We start from the raw sequence: 14,598 nt of genomic DNA on the forward strand, positions 1-14,598 counted from the left end.
AGAGAATTTACTTGGTAGATTAGTGACAATGGCCCCAGGTGGTGAGAATTAGCAACACACAGGAGGAAGACCATTTCCTCTTTTGTAATTTTGAAGATGTGGACAGAAGTAGGTGAGGTGCACAGTGGCTCTGATTGCAGAAATGCACTTTGAGCATCTTGTTCCTGGTGAGGAAGATGTGAAATATGTCATACTTGTGTGATGATGGGGATTAGAGAAGTCTTCACAAGCCTACATTTTGAGTGGTAGGAGTTGTATAAGCCAAGAAATGCCTCAAGCAAGATTTGGAATTTTTTATAATGGTGTCCATTCCTCCCATTTTGATATAATTAAAATAACTTTCTCTAAAAAGTCAATGTAACTTCATAATCAAGAGATAACCATTGCTATTTCTGGGTATATATTTATATACCTTTCATCCTGGGATCCGACAACCCCCAAAATGATTTTTTTTTAGTTTACTATATTCGCTTTTTCTGCTATAAAATTCTATGAGTGTTGAGAAATGCATCATGGCATGTATCCACCATCATAAGATCACACAGAATAGTTTCACCTCCCAAAAAATTCCCCTGTGCCTCACCTATTCACCCTCTTGAACCCCTGGCAAGCACTTCTCTGTCTACTCTCTCTATAGTTTTGTCTTTTCTACATTGTCACACAAATGGAATAACACAGTATGTAACCTTTGCAGACTGGCTTTTTTCACTTAGCATTATGCATTTGTCTTTGGGTATCTTGATAGTTCATAAACTTTTACTTTTCCCCTCTGAGTAACATTCCATTGTCTGGATTACTGGTTTGTTTATCCACTTACCTATTGCAGGACATCTTGATTGCTTTCAGTTTTTGTGGCGATGAATAGCTACTATCAATGTTTGTATGTGGGCATAAACATTTTGTGTGGATTTACCATATCAACTAAGAATGCATAACAATGTTTAGCTTTGTAAGAACCTGCCAAACTGTCTTCCTAAGTGGTTGCACCATTTTACATTCCTACCAGCAATGAATGAGAGATCCTGTTGCTCCTCATCTTCACCAGCATTTGGTTTTGCATTTTAGCCATTTATAATGTGTGCATATGGGCATCTCATGATTGTTTTAATTTACAATTCCTTAGTGACAAATGATGTGAGCCTATTTCCATATGCTTATTTACCATTTGCATATCTTCTTTGGGGTGAGCTATCTGTTCAGACCTTTGTGCATTTTAAAATTGGGTTATTAATTTATTGTTGAGGTTGAAGGGTTCTTTGTATATTTTGCATACGAGTCTTTTATCAGAAGTGTTTGACAAACACTTGCTCCCAGTCTATGGCTTTGTATTTTTGTTCTCTTCACTGGCTCTTTCCCAGAGCAGAGTTTTTAATTTTAATGAAGTCCAACATCAATTTTTCTCTTTCATGGATCAAGCTTGTTGTTTTTGACCTGCTGTTTCCACTTAATATGTTTTGAGCAAATTCTTTGCTAATAAATATACCCTTATGGCTTCAAAAAGCAGAAAAAAAAAACTTTCAGACAGAGAAAAGAGTGAAAGAAATGTTTTCTAAGGTTGTGAAGCAGAAAATTAGTGCAAAAAATCATTTCTGGTTTTATGAATAAATGAATGTGCTATCTGAAACACAACTCCGGTTGTATTCTCTGTATTTTTATGATGACCTCTTCTTGATTTAATTTCTGTTCTGCTGCCACCACTGTTGCACTGTCAAGGTGGATGCTTGAAGATGATCTGAATGCCAACATGTCTCTGGTTGTGCTACTAAAAGTATAGCCTAGTTCTTTGTGATATTGAAAAAAAAAGGCTTTAAAATCTAAGAATGGGATTTCAGAGAGAAAAAGCTTGGAAGTGAATTTGAATCATAGAATCATTGAATCATTTTTATCTTTAAAAGAAAATATTTACAAGCTAGGTCAGGGTCATGGGTCTCTTGACTCCCTTGGATCACCCTTGAGCTATAATAATGAGGGTAAGGAGATACTATGAATTAAAGGCTTGCATTTATTATTTCATTATAGATAGGGTACACAAACTGTCTTTCAATTCTCATAATGTTAATCAAGTAAATTAGTATGTAATCTGTAGCTAGGAGAAAAGATACCTTATCTTTTATATCCTTTGATCTTCCCAATTTCCCTACAAAGTAGCTATTATTCCCATTTTATAAATGAGAAAACCAGTACTCTGGGAAGTGCAGTAACCCAATGGCACACAGCTAATTTGTGACAGAGCTGGATTTTGAACCCAGGGCTGACTGATTCAAAAGCCTAAGCTTGCTCAACTACCAATACAGAAATAAGAACCAAGTGTAAGTTTCATGTCTGTATATACACTTCTCATTTGGATGGAGATGAGGAAGAACTGACCTAAATATAACTCCTGGTGTGATAAAAAAAAAAAATAATCTCCTGTGGTGTCACAGTTAGTGTAATGAAAGATCAGTAAGAACTGAAGTAAATAGGTGAGCAACTAGTAAGCTGTTCAACAAACCCATCTCCCTTTCCTCCTGGAGAGATACACCACATTTCTCAGCCCACTTTACAGTTAGTCTAGTCATGACTATAAATCACTTCCAGGCCCCGCCCATAAACATCACCTACATAATCTTCCTCCCTTTCTTTACCAGGGCTTCTATCAGCCTGAATTCTTAAATGGATTCAGTACTACCCACCCGTAACTGGACTTTATGTGAACAAGAAATGCACATCCACTAATTTAAGCCAATGATATTTCTAGATTTACCTGTCATAACAGCTAGGGTGACCTTGGCTACAAAACAAAAACTTAAAAAACATGGCACTGGCTTAGTAGTTGGGCAGAAGTCTACAAGAAAATTAATATTATGAGCTTGAAGGTGTAGAATGATACCATGTGGGGGCAAAATGTTTGGAAAAATTGTTGTCAGCAATAAAGTGAATAATACCAAGTATCACTGAGCCTTTCTTTAGAACTAGGAAAATCTGGAAAATGCAATTGTAACAGTGTGTGTTATTTGCTCATAGGTAAGCCTGCAAAATACTAAAAATAAAGAGATATGAGGTCAGTTAAGAATTGATTGGTTTACAAATAGAAATGAAAAGGAATAGTGAAAGGTAAAAAAAACTGGTGACAAAGTTTAGACAAATGTGATTCTGGTCCTCACAAATAAGAAGAGAAAATTTAAAAATAGATTGAGCAGCTTGGTCCATTAAGTTGGTTTAAGAGTGTATCCAATCCACCCATTTATGCTGATTAATCTCAGAGAAGCTTTCCTTGAGTTGAAGGGCAAGAGACAGAAGAGCAAGGATAAAAACAAATAAATTAGGCTTAAGAGTTATATCGAAGAAAGAACTTGTGAATATGTGAATACTAGCGTACAGTACTCTCTGGAAACAGGACGGGAGCCTATTAAATTTTTGATGTATTGTCAAAGACATCAGAAGTCCAGGCTTTAAAAACAAGTACAACAACAACACAACTTGGACTCTTCAGGGTATAAAACAACCATCAAACTTGAACCAGCAGGAAGCAGGCTGCAAGAGGAGAGCATACGCCCCATCACCAGCTTCAAATGGGATCGTGGAGAGTAATGTACAAGAGAGAATCCTTCCTGCAGGTAAAAGCAGAGCCAGAAAGACATATGCACAAGAGACTTCCTCCCCAAAGTTAGAATCAGGAGCTCACTAAGGAACTTAACCCCACCCAGACGGAGGGGCTTTCACAAGGCCCACAATAAGGTTTTCTTGATTGCTATGGACCAGTGTCTCCTTGACAGGTCCTACTATTCTCACTCCTAAGAAGATGGTGTGTAATTGCTACTCTATTTACCATTGTTCATGGGGGCGGGTGGGGGGACTGTAGATAACTAGTCTTTTAGTTTATAGTTTATGAGGAAGCTTGCCAGATGGAGCAGAAGGTGCAGCACACAAATATCTCAGTTTCAAGCCAGATGCAGGATTTAGTTAGGAACTAGTTTATCTTTCTAACCATAGTGGGGGTTAAGCGAAATTGTAAAAGGCTAGCCTGTGGTAGAAACGGATGAGCTGTTCACTTAAAGGCATTTCTCCTTCCTCCTGGTGAACAGTTAGACTGGCATTCCCAGACCCCTTGCAGCTGGTGTGGCCCTGTCATTGAGTTTTGACCAGTAACACGTCAGCAGAAATGACAGGTCACACCTGAACAACATTCTGTCTCATATGTCATCTTCATCTGGATGTTGAGTCCCAGAAGCATTTTGAAAGCCATGTGTTGACAATGAAAGAGCCTGAACGACCCTATGGAGAAGATCCCTTTGCTTCTCCTCCTCACGCTACCGATAGAACAAGAATGAGTGAGAAAGAAGTGTCTACTGTGTTAAGCCATCGATATAGTGGGGTTTATCTGTTGCAGGGTAGGTATGCCAACAACGACTTTAGGAAAGATTTCCCAGAAAAAAAGCGAAAGTGAAATGGCCCCTGAAACTTTCTTGTAATGAAGAAACATCTCTCTTTAGTGGGATGCACATAAGCAAAAACTGGAAGACTAGATGGATCTTTAAAAGAATGGTTGAAAGTTCAAGTCAACCACCTCAAGTTTGATGACTCCTGCTCTAAAATATTGATCAATAATAATGAAAATTCTCTACATAGCTAATATATATTGAGCAGTTATCTTCCAGGTACCAAACTAAGCACTTAGAACATATCATCTCATTTAAATTTCAAAGTTCCTTTGACAACTAGATATTATGATGATGATGATTCCTATTTTACACAAGTGGGGAAACCAAGGCACCGAGTGATAAATAACTTGCCTGGTCACACATCTCATAAGAGGTAGACCTAGAATTTTAGCTCAGATTGGTCTGTTCCCACACTCCCCATTCTTAATCACTTCATTCTATGGCTTAGAAAGCTAAGCACTTTGAAATGTCTCTGCTTTACCCATTCGATGCAAATGAAAATGTGCCCGGGATGATTGAGGTTTCCTGGTGTTTTCCAAAATGAATCAAACCATGCTCTCTTAAACACATTTTCAGTTGATCGCCAAAACCAGCATTTATCTCATTGTACATTGTCACTCAGCTGATGTCCAGAAAATCCCATAAAATAATATATACCTCACTTGTGTTATGTCACTGAATACTAGCCACTCCATTCCAGTGAATATAGACATTACACATTAATGACTTCATGTTTAATTTTCATTACTTTCTCGTTAAAAGTCAAGCAAAATAGAATACGTGCACATTTTTGGGGTTTTTCATTTATTTTCTTCTTGTGACTGATTTGCAATTGTGCGTCACGCCATTATCCCATTACTTTTCAGAAAATGATATTTTCTTGCCCCCAGAGGCTAACGCCCAACAAAGAGGATCTATGGTCTGGTGCCAATAACAGCTGTTGGAATTATCTTCCAGCTCAAATTCGATCTGTTGTTTTCAGGTTCTAGGGTCTCCTGTTCAGTCCGCAGAAACAACACTTTTTTCAAAGACTAAAAAGACACTAGTTAGTTACATTAAAGTACCTGATTTAAATGTTCTGTTAAGGGATTTCCAAGTTGCTGCAACAGCTTGAGACTTTATATATATAAGGTCTACTGGGTTGTACTGTGAGAACATTTTTGGTATCCTGGACTCGGGGATGTAACCCTGGGGTGCTATTAAAAGGGCTTGAGATGGCATGTGGCTGAGGACGGGATTAATGCAGGAAGATTTACACCAAAGACTTAAAAATCCACAGGGCAGTGGCTGTATGAGAACTGACCATCCAAGAGGCAGTGGGGGAGATAGTTAAATACCAGCAAAGTAAAATACCTTGTCATGTATCTTTCTTATACCTATTAACATTAATTCTAATATAGCATATTTATAGAGTACCTAAAACCTGATAGCGATGTTACAAATGGATCATGCTGGGAGTCTGACTTATCCTGTGCAGTGATGTTTTGCAATGTCCTTGTTACAAATATTTGTAATTAATGTCTCAATGGAAAAGTGCTTGATAATAATCAGAATTGCTTCTCGAAGAATGAAGCACTCAAGGCAAGTACTATATAGGTCTAACCGGTGAGTATAATTAAAGAAAAAGAAACCTGAATGCAGTGTGTACATGTAAAATCTCAATCAAAACAATGAAGGATACAGAAAATAATTATTTCATTATTAAATGAAATAATCAATTTTTTTTTTCAGAGACAGTCACATGAACTGTTAGAAATTCACATGTTTTGGGAGAGAAAAATCATCAGTACAGGAATACAGTTATAAGAATTTAGAAAGGATTGTAAGCCCAGGACATAAAGATGTAGACTCCAAGATTTCTAATTTTCTAGTTTACAGAAGCTACATGTTAAGAAAATTTGGACATGTGAAACCAGATTTTCACTTTGTGATTAAAATAATGCTAATAAGAAAGGTAGGTTTTTCTACCTTTTTAAAAACAATTACTTCTACTTTCTCTCTAACCGCATCTAAAAGTCTGGTCTACTAGCAGCTAAAGGCACATGGGCATGACTGAGTCTATGTGCAAAGTAACTCACATTCTATGGTATTAAACTCATAAACACATGCTCTCAACTCCCTGGTTTATTTTAAAGCCTCAAAAATTCTTGACATTGTAAGGGCATAAAATATTTTGTTGGCTATTTTAATTTAAGGCCTTCAACACTGAGATGTGCAAGTCTATTATATTTTTCCCTGTGAATATAAAAGCGTTCCGTGGTGCTCTCTGGGTCTCTGTGCAGTCAACATGCAATAAAACAGAAGCAGCAACGGCTTGCACGCTTCACTTACCAACTAAACAACAGAGCCCACCTACCCCTAGCATTGCCAGGTCAACAGCCAGGACACCAGCCGATTACAAACCAAGGACTGAATATGCTTGTGACTTGGTGGTGTAGACATTCAGAGAAGTGAATTTAAAAAAATCAATTCTGTTATGAAGTATCAGGCCACTGTAAAGTAGACACCAAAGGTTACTGAATACAAAGGAAGCATCCAGCCTACCTCCAAAGTAATGCAGCCACAAAAAAGAAAAAAAGGTTGCTAAAGGAAAATACTACAGATTTATCTATAGGTACAGAAACTAAGGCAGGCTTTCAGAACAGAGGACAATTTTCTTAACGAAGAAAAAAGCTTTACAAACTTAATTTCTACAAAGTAATTATAAAGCTGCATGGTAGTATAAAGCCCTATTGATCCACATTTCTCTTCCTGTATGAACTCCACAGACTTGCATGACTTGGCATCAGTAAAAGCTAATGATGATTCATGCTATTAAGTTCTTTATACAGTTCCAGCCGCCCCAGTCCCTAGGAACTCAGCTCTGACCTTTTATTAGCACTTTTCTCCCAAGCAGGTAGGATCATTCTCCAGGCATACTTCCTAATCACCTAAAAACACCTGGAGAAGGAGTTAAAAGGCTGACTGGGTGAGGGGCTGGAGAGCTAAGGGAAAAGAAAGATTCAGGCTGAGGAGAAAATGTATCCTATCATGTGATCTGCCCAGCAATCCTGGGAAAACCTGGAAAGTAAAATTACATGTTAAGCTTTCATTTACATAAACTTAAAATAGCCCCAATTGCCAGATGTATGTTAAATGTTATCAGTTGATTTCAACTTTTAGCAGCAGCTCTCTCCCTCCCCCTCCAAAAAAAAAAAAAAACATGCAGTATTTATAAATTCAATTTTTTCTTGATCAAACATTTATTGAGCTCCTAGCACTATGCTAGGCACTTAAACAGCATTCTGTTGTGGTAATATAGGTCATTAGTTTTTAAAAATTAATTTTAGTGTCCTCTGCTTTCAGTGGCTTCTGAATGAAGTATTGATTAATGAAGCCATGGAAAACTGCTTCACAAATAATTAAAAGACTACTCCTCTCCTTCCTACTCTTCCCATCCCCCACTGCTCCTCCTTCACCTGCCTACCCTCCCCCCCAGCAGTACACACACACACACACACACACACACACACACACACACACACACACACACATCTTTCCACTTTTCTGCTTCATGCTGGACCAATGTAATATGCAGCTATTCTTTAGTGATGAAAGCTACAGGGGAAAAAAAAGAAACATTATTAAAAGAGATTGGATTCTCTTATTCAAGCAAATAACCTAATTCTAAATTACAAAAATTGAAGCTAATCTATAGGGTAGTTAAATATTTTTTCTTCAGTTTTGGTAATGGTTTGATTTCTATAACATACACATTCATTAAAGGATTGCACATCTTTGCAAATGATTTTGTTTCAATAGTAACAATAAATATTGTCAATAGTTTAAGACTTTGTGAGACTGCCTCAGTTAAAGTTCTTTATACAGCTTCTGCATAAATCATGCCTCTACCTTTATTTTAAAATACTGAACCTAGAATAACATAACTCTTTTCTAATATAATAGAAGCATAGCCACCTGAACTAGCCTTTTCCCATTCTGTGTGGATCAAGTGATTTTCACTCTCATCAGCCATAACTGTCCTTTCAGAAGAAACCAAACATCATACTTAATCCACGAACTCACGTGAACACTTAGCGTCAAGAGTTGATACATTTCACCTTCCAGTCCTTTAACAGCCTTCTCTTTCCTTGGACTCCACAGTACGAAACTACTTTTCAATTTCTTCCCAGATTTCAGATTAAATCCCCTCCCCCTGCAAAAAAAAACCCCACCATCCTTACTTTCTCTTCATTGCAGGTGATCTTCTAGGCTTGCTGCTCTGCCTACAGTTTGTCCTTGGATATCTTTTACGTTCTCTTAATTTCTGTGATTCCCTCTCTACTGACAACACCCAAATCTCAGGAGAAAAGTGTGATGAGGGGGAACAGGATAATGCTAGGAGCTGGAACATTTGCTTGGCTTGGAGTCCTGTCCCCTATAAAATTGTGACAAGTGACTTTATTGTGTTCACGTGTGGGGGGGGCGGGGGAAGAACATTGGTTCTGGTATAAAGCATATTTTAAAAAAATACTCGTTATGATGACCTGAATAGAATACAATTCCATTCTGGTGGTTTTGTTTTCTTGTCTTGATTTTTCTTTAATCTTTTAGCACAAGAAACTTACATAGTAATCTTTTTACATGAGCATGACATCCATTGTTACAGATGTTTCAGAGTTTTAAATATGAAAATAGAAAAGCTTTATGTATTTGAAGTTATCTAACTAATTACATTATTGGGGGAACTAGCTTTATTCCAGGTGCAACTGACATCCAATACCGAACCAAATGGGTTGACCTTCATTTAAATTAAGGAGCCAGCCTTTAAATTTGTGTGTTTCAACCATATTGGAAAGGGCATAGTGAGGCAACCATTGGAAAAACACTCTTTCTGGATTACATCAACAAATAAAATGTACCTGAGAGTCAGTTTAACAAAAAATTGGTAAAAGAGCCTCTTTGGAACTTAATATACTCATCTGTAGAAACAGGTATTACGTATCCACAAAGAACAGGGCTGTTGTGAGAATTAAACTAAGAGGATAATATTATCATTAAATTCAAAATATTCAAAAGAGGGTAATATTACCATTAAATTCCAGTGCTCTACCTTTTTGGAAAAACTTTTCTGCAAAAAGCCCGTTGTGGCTTACAATTCCAATTATAAGTTAATCCTCACACCTGAGAAAGGCAGCTATAGGTTTACTTTGTTTTTAATCTGTATTTTACAGATAAGAAATGCTGGGCAAGTTTAAGTGATTGACCTTCGATTACTCACCAGTCATAAGCAGAGCCGGAACTAGACTGATTTCTTTCCTTGTTATTCATTTTTCTGTCTGTAGATGTAGCTTATCTCAGAACTGACTCCAATGAAGTATTCAGTTTCTATTTTTGATATAGATTTTTGCATCAATTAATATAAAATTATTTTATGTATTTTCAAGGTTAGACAAGTTGTTATTGGTTTAGGTAGTGCCTAAGCGAATTTCTTCCTCTACTAACAAGTTGAGTGAGTTCTCTGAAAGAGACATACTTAAGAAGGAAGGAAAAAAAAAAAAGGAAACATCAAAGTTATTTACTTAAACATAATTAGCTCATTAAATAGTCATATATTTAAATAACACTGGACTTTCTGCCCAATATATCCCATGAAATTCACAGCAATGCATAAAACCTAGCATCAGCATGCAATCTTTTCTGCTACTTAAAAATTTTTTTTCTTAATTTTCCATCTTTATTGATGTTAAATATTTCATGGTTTTCATTCTTAGTAGGTTGCTAATGGTGCAGGTTTCCTTTGCTCAAAGCTGCTTATGCATAGCACTAGCGATGAGAGATAGTGCTGTACACATGCTATTAATTTCCTTTAACTTTTTTGCTTCTGTCAGTCCTTTGATTGTCATAATGACTAACGACGCATGGTACATAGGACCCATATATTTTCAGGATTAACTGTTGCAAATACCAGGTATCATCTAAATATATGACAGGACATGGAAAAGAGTATATTTGGCAGAGCATGGAGGAGTGGTTAGAAAAATAATGCAGATATTTGTGTGCACATCTCTGCAAGTTTCAGCATGCTAAAGTTGGATAACATTTTCAAATTTTAAGTGCTTTCATTAGTCAGGATTATCTTTTGGTTCAAGGTCACTCTAAACTTATCTTTCTCAGAGATATTTCTAAATTGTCATTGCACTTAAATTTCCATTTTAGGATATTCTTTTTAACATTTCTACTTACTACAAATGAACAACTCCCTTTTTCCCCATGAGATTTGAATAAAACACCTATTTTGTTTCTTTCTCTGTCAGACAAACTCCATTCCTCTACTGTCCACCTCATGTAGTTAATGAGGGTATTGATTTTAAGTTACACAATAATTACAAAAAATAAATAATGAACAATAAGTAATTTTTAAAACTAAACAAACAACAACAAAAACCTTCTCTAGATTAAAAATTCAAAGTGATGTGATACATATTTGTTTTTAGGCTTAAAAATAACATTTGTTTCATTCGCACAGTTGTTTCCTTAATCAGAGATGGTCTACCTCCCAAACTAGATTGGTCAAATGACTGATGAGGGGGGGAGGAGTACAAGAAAATTAGGACGAATGCTGTTGATAGGCATGCTTTTCCTGTAGTACTAGAAGATGGCAACACACAAGTCTACTCCGCAATCACATTTTCCTTAGAGTGCTCACAAAATTTCCGCAGGGTTTATTTTGGGTATCACAGGTTACGTGGAATTATCTTGGAAGGTAAATGAAGAAAGGGTTGATTATTGCATAAAGAAAAGTATCACTTAAACATAATTAGAAATTGCAGCAGCAGCACAGCTAAGATGGAGTCCAACTCTTTGTCGGATAACTACGTAGCTAATTTACACACTTGAATTCTGACCTTCACAACAACCTTGTAAGATAGAGAAGGTTACTTGAAGAATGACCCACACGAGATTCTTCACATAGAACTTAGTTTACTTTTTTTTTTTAAAACTGCAACATGGATTACAGACTTATTAGAATTCTGGACCTTTGCACTGAGGGGACTTAAAATACTGCGCAAGATCATAAGTTTGGGGGAGACGATGCGGGGAAAGTTTGCATTTTCGCTTTTTCTTTCCTTGTTAAGTAACATCACTTCGCTGATGTTTGTGTCAAGCGCGCACGCGCGCGCACACACATACACACGAACAACAAACACACACCTATTTTATCATTCAGAAGTGATTCTCCAAAGGGGGGTGGGGGGGGGCCGGGGAGAAAGGCAACGAACTAGGTAGTTTAAACCACCTTTCTCATTGCTACTTGAGGTGTTCTGTTTTGCTGAGACGGGGTGAAGGTGGGGGAGTTTATTTGGACGGAAGGTCTGGACGGTCCCTACACCGGCAACTCTGAGAACATCCCTCCAGGTGCCTCTTTCATAGCCCGGGCACACTTCTGGGCTGATGACTATGAGGAGGGGTTCGGAGACTCAGAAGTACCACTCTTTTCAAATGCCAAAACTGCCAAAGGGAGAAGGACGGGGGCGCTGTCTGGTGCTTCTTCGCGAGATTCCTCCCAGGCGGCGACCACCTCCGGGGATCCGCTCTCCCGCAACGCCGTCCGCACTCGGGTCCCACGGCCGCCGCGCAGGGATGCCGAGACGCTGAACCTCCGGGCCGAGGCTCTAGGGGCACAGACACCCCGGGGCGCCCCTTTCCGCCACGCCACGGGCTCCGGGCCGTCAGAAAACGCCCCAGGCCCGCCTCGGTGGGCCCAGCCGTCCGGCCGCAGCTAAGGCTCGGGAGCCAGGAGCCCCGCAGCGCGCGCCCCTCCCGCGCCTCCCCATCCCCAGCGCCCGCAGCCTCGCCGCCTCTCCCGGAAACGAGCCTGCTGAGCCAAGGCGGAGGGAAACCTTGGGCCTTCCGTTCTGATTGGTCTCCCCCCGCCTCGCGCGGCGAGGCAGCGATTGGCTGCCGGGCGTTGTCAGTCGCCGAGGCCGGAGCCTCCGCCGGGGAAGCGCAGCCGGGCTCGGGTGCTGCCGCCGCCGCCGCCGCCGCGGCCGCTCCAGCCGGTGCCGCCGGGCGAGCTCGCGCGGGCGCCGCCGCCGCCCCCGCCGCTGCCCACCCTGCGCCGCCGGCGCTGCCGGTGTTGCAGGCGGACGCCGGGGAGGGGCGGCCGAGGGGACGTAGCGCGAGGAGGCGGAGGCGGCCAAGTGATGCTGGCGCCGGGGATGGGGCAGCGGCAGCGGAGCAGCGGCATCTACGGGACCCCGGCGGCAGCGTCCCTGTGGCCCGCGGGCCAGCCGAGCGGCGGGAGGCCAGGCGTCCCACGGGTAAGGTCCGGCCCGGCGGTGCGCGCGCCGCCCCCGGGACCGCCGGGGTTATCTTTGGGGGTTACGAGGAGCGTGGTGCCCGGGGCATTCAGACGAGGGTATTTGGGGTCCGGACAGCGCGTCCCGACGCCTGGCGAGGCTGATGCTCGCTCCGGTGCCACTGCTGCTCGCGCGTCCTCCCCTCCGCGCCGCCAGACTTTGATAGCGCGGGGATGGCATTGTGTGTGCAGGAGCGTGTGTGGGCGCGCGGTTTGGGGCACTTCGCGGGGAGCACGATGGTTCCCGTCTTGCGTGAACCGACGTCCTTCAGGGATCCGGGCTGGGATGAAGTGAATAGGATGCACTTGGCTCCGCGGGAGGGAGGGCGCATGGACCTCACGGGAAAGTCCTCCGTGGCTCATTAAGGGCAGGGCAAATTGAACTTTATTGCCTTAATGAGAAGAGGGAGCCGTGGATCCAGCGCGCCAAGGGACAGGCGCATTCACCGAGGCTCCCCAAAGTCCCTCTTTGCGCCGGGGACTTGGGAGGGGAGGGGAGAGGAAAGTCACGGTTGGTCCGCCCGGCTGGAGAAAAGCAGGACAGAGGCGGGGGGAGTGGAACTAGGCTTGGAGAGTGGAGGCTCTTTTTGTGCCTGACGCCCCACGTAGGAAGCTCGCTACACTTTTCTCGGGAACGCAGATTTGGGGATGGAGAGGGTCCCGCTTTGAGGGGCTGATGAAGGTGGCTCTTGGGCCGCGCCAGCGCGGGGCACGGGTGTCACAGACCCAGCTTGGCAGCTGAAACGGGGCGGGGCTCGAGTGCGCGTTCAGGTGTCTCCCCTGCCTCATTAGGCTACCTAGCTAAGCTGGGTACCTTTGGGGTCGGGCGCGCCCGGAGCAGCTGCGGACTGCCCGGTGGCTCCGCCCTCCGAGAAAGTTCCGGCCCACTGGGATCTGGGCAACCAGGGCTAGAGCAGGTTAACCACCAAGTGTAATCAGGTTTACGTACCTAGCTTCCTGCAGTGCCTACACTGTTTTTATTTTATATTAAATTGGTTTATTTTGTAAAGCCACTGGGAGTTCCACCCGCGCTGCAAACCTTTCCGCAGAAGGCGGATTTTTTGCGCTGCTGCAAATGGATGATGCCGCCGGGCTAAGTCCGAATCTCCGTAACTCAGTGCGGTGGTCTCTCCATTCCTCCTCAGGACGCACAAACTTACTCTTGGCAATTGTTTTGTATGTGGCCCCTTGTCTCCTTGAAATCTTTGCTTGGAAAGTTCTTGAAATACCTCGGCACTAACACACTGTCCCTGTCCCTGGCGCAGACGGAGAGGCTGTGGTCCTTTACAGAGGCGGTGGAATTGCAGCGGGGAATGGGAATGGAGAGGGCAGCTTCCTTCTTACCAGCTAGAATCTTTGGAAAAATTTTGAAAATTGGCTCAAAACAGGGAGCCGGATCTTGAGCTGAGAACAGCACTTTCCTAGTTATGTAGATCCTTAATCCCTTTCACTGGACGAATCTTTTACCCCCACACACAACGCAGCACAACACAGCAAAAATAAAACCCAGACCCAAGCGGCAGAAACGACTTTGGTTGGGCTCATTTCTGATTTGGCAAGCTGAAAAAAAAAAATGAAAGTAAGACACCTGATAGAGGTACTGTAGAAAAATCAGGAGGGAGCTGTCCAAAATGTCAGCATTTTTGCAAGTTTGGTTTTTATTTTAATTGCAAAGGTTATATTTTCCCCCAATTTAGTAATATAAAATAATTTTGAAGCGGATGAGTAACTTACTGGTGAACTAGGAGTGATGTTAGTTTTATGTCCGAGAATGGTTGCATCTTTTTTCATCACTTAATTCATGAACTGTAAATGGAATTTTTCCATACTATTTTA

The sequence above is a fragment of the Hippopotamus amphibius genome, chromosome 8 (assembly GCF_030028045.1).
Source record: "Hippopotamus amphibius kiboko isolate mHipAmp2 chromosome 8, mHipAmp2.hap2, whole genome shotgun sequence".
Taxonomy (NCBI): domain Eukaryota; kingdom Metazoa; phylum Chordata; class Mammalia; order Artiodactyla; family Hippopotamidae; genus Hippopotamus; species Hippopotamus amphibius.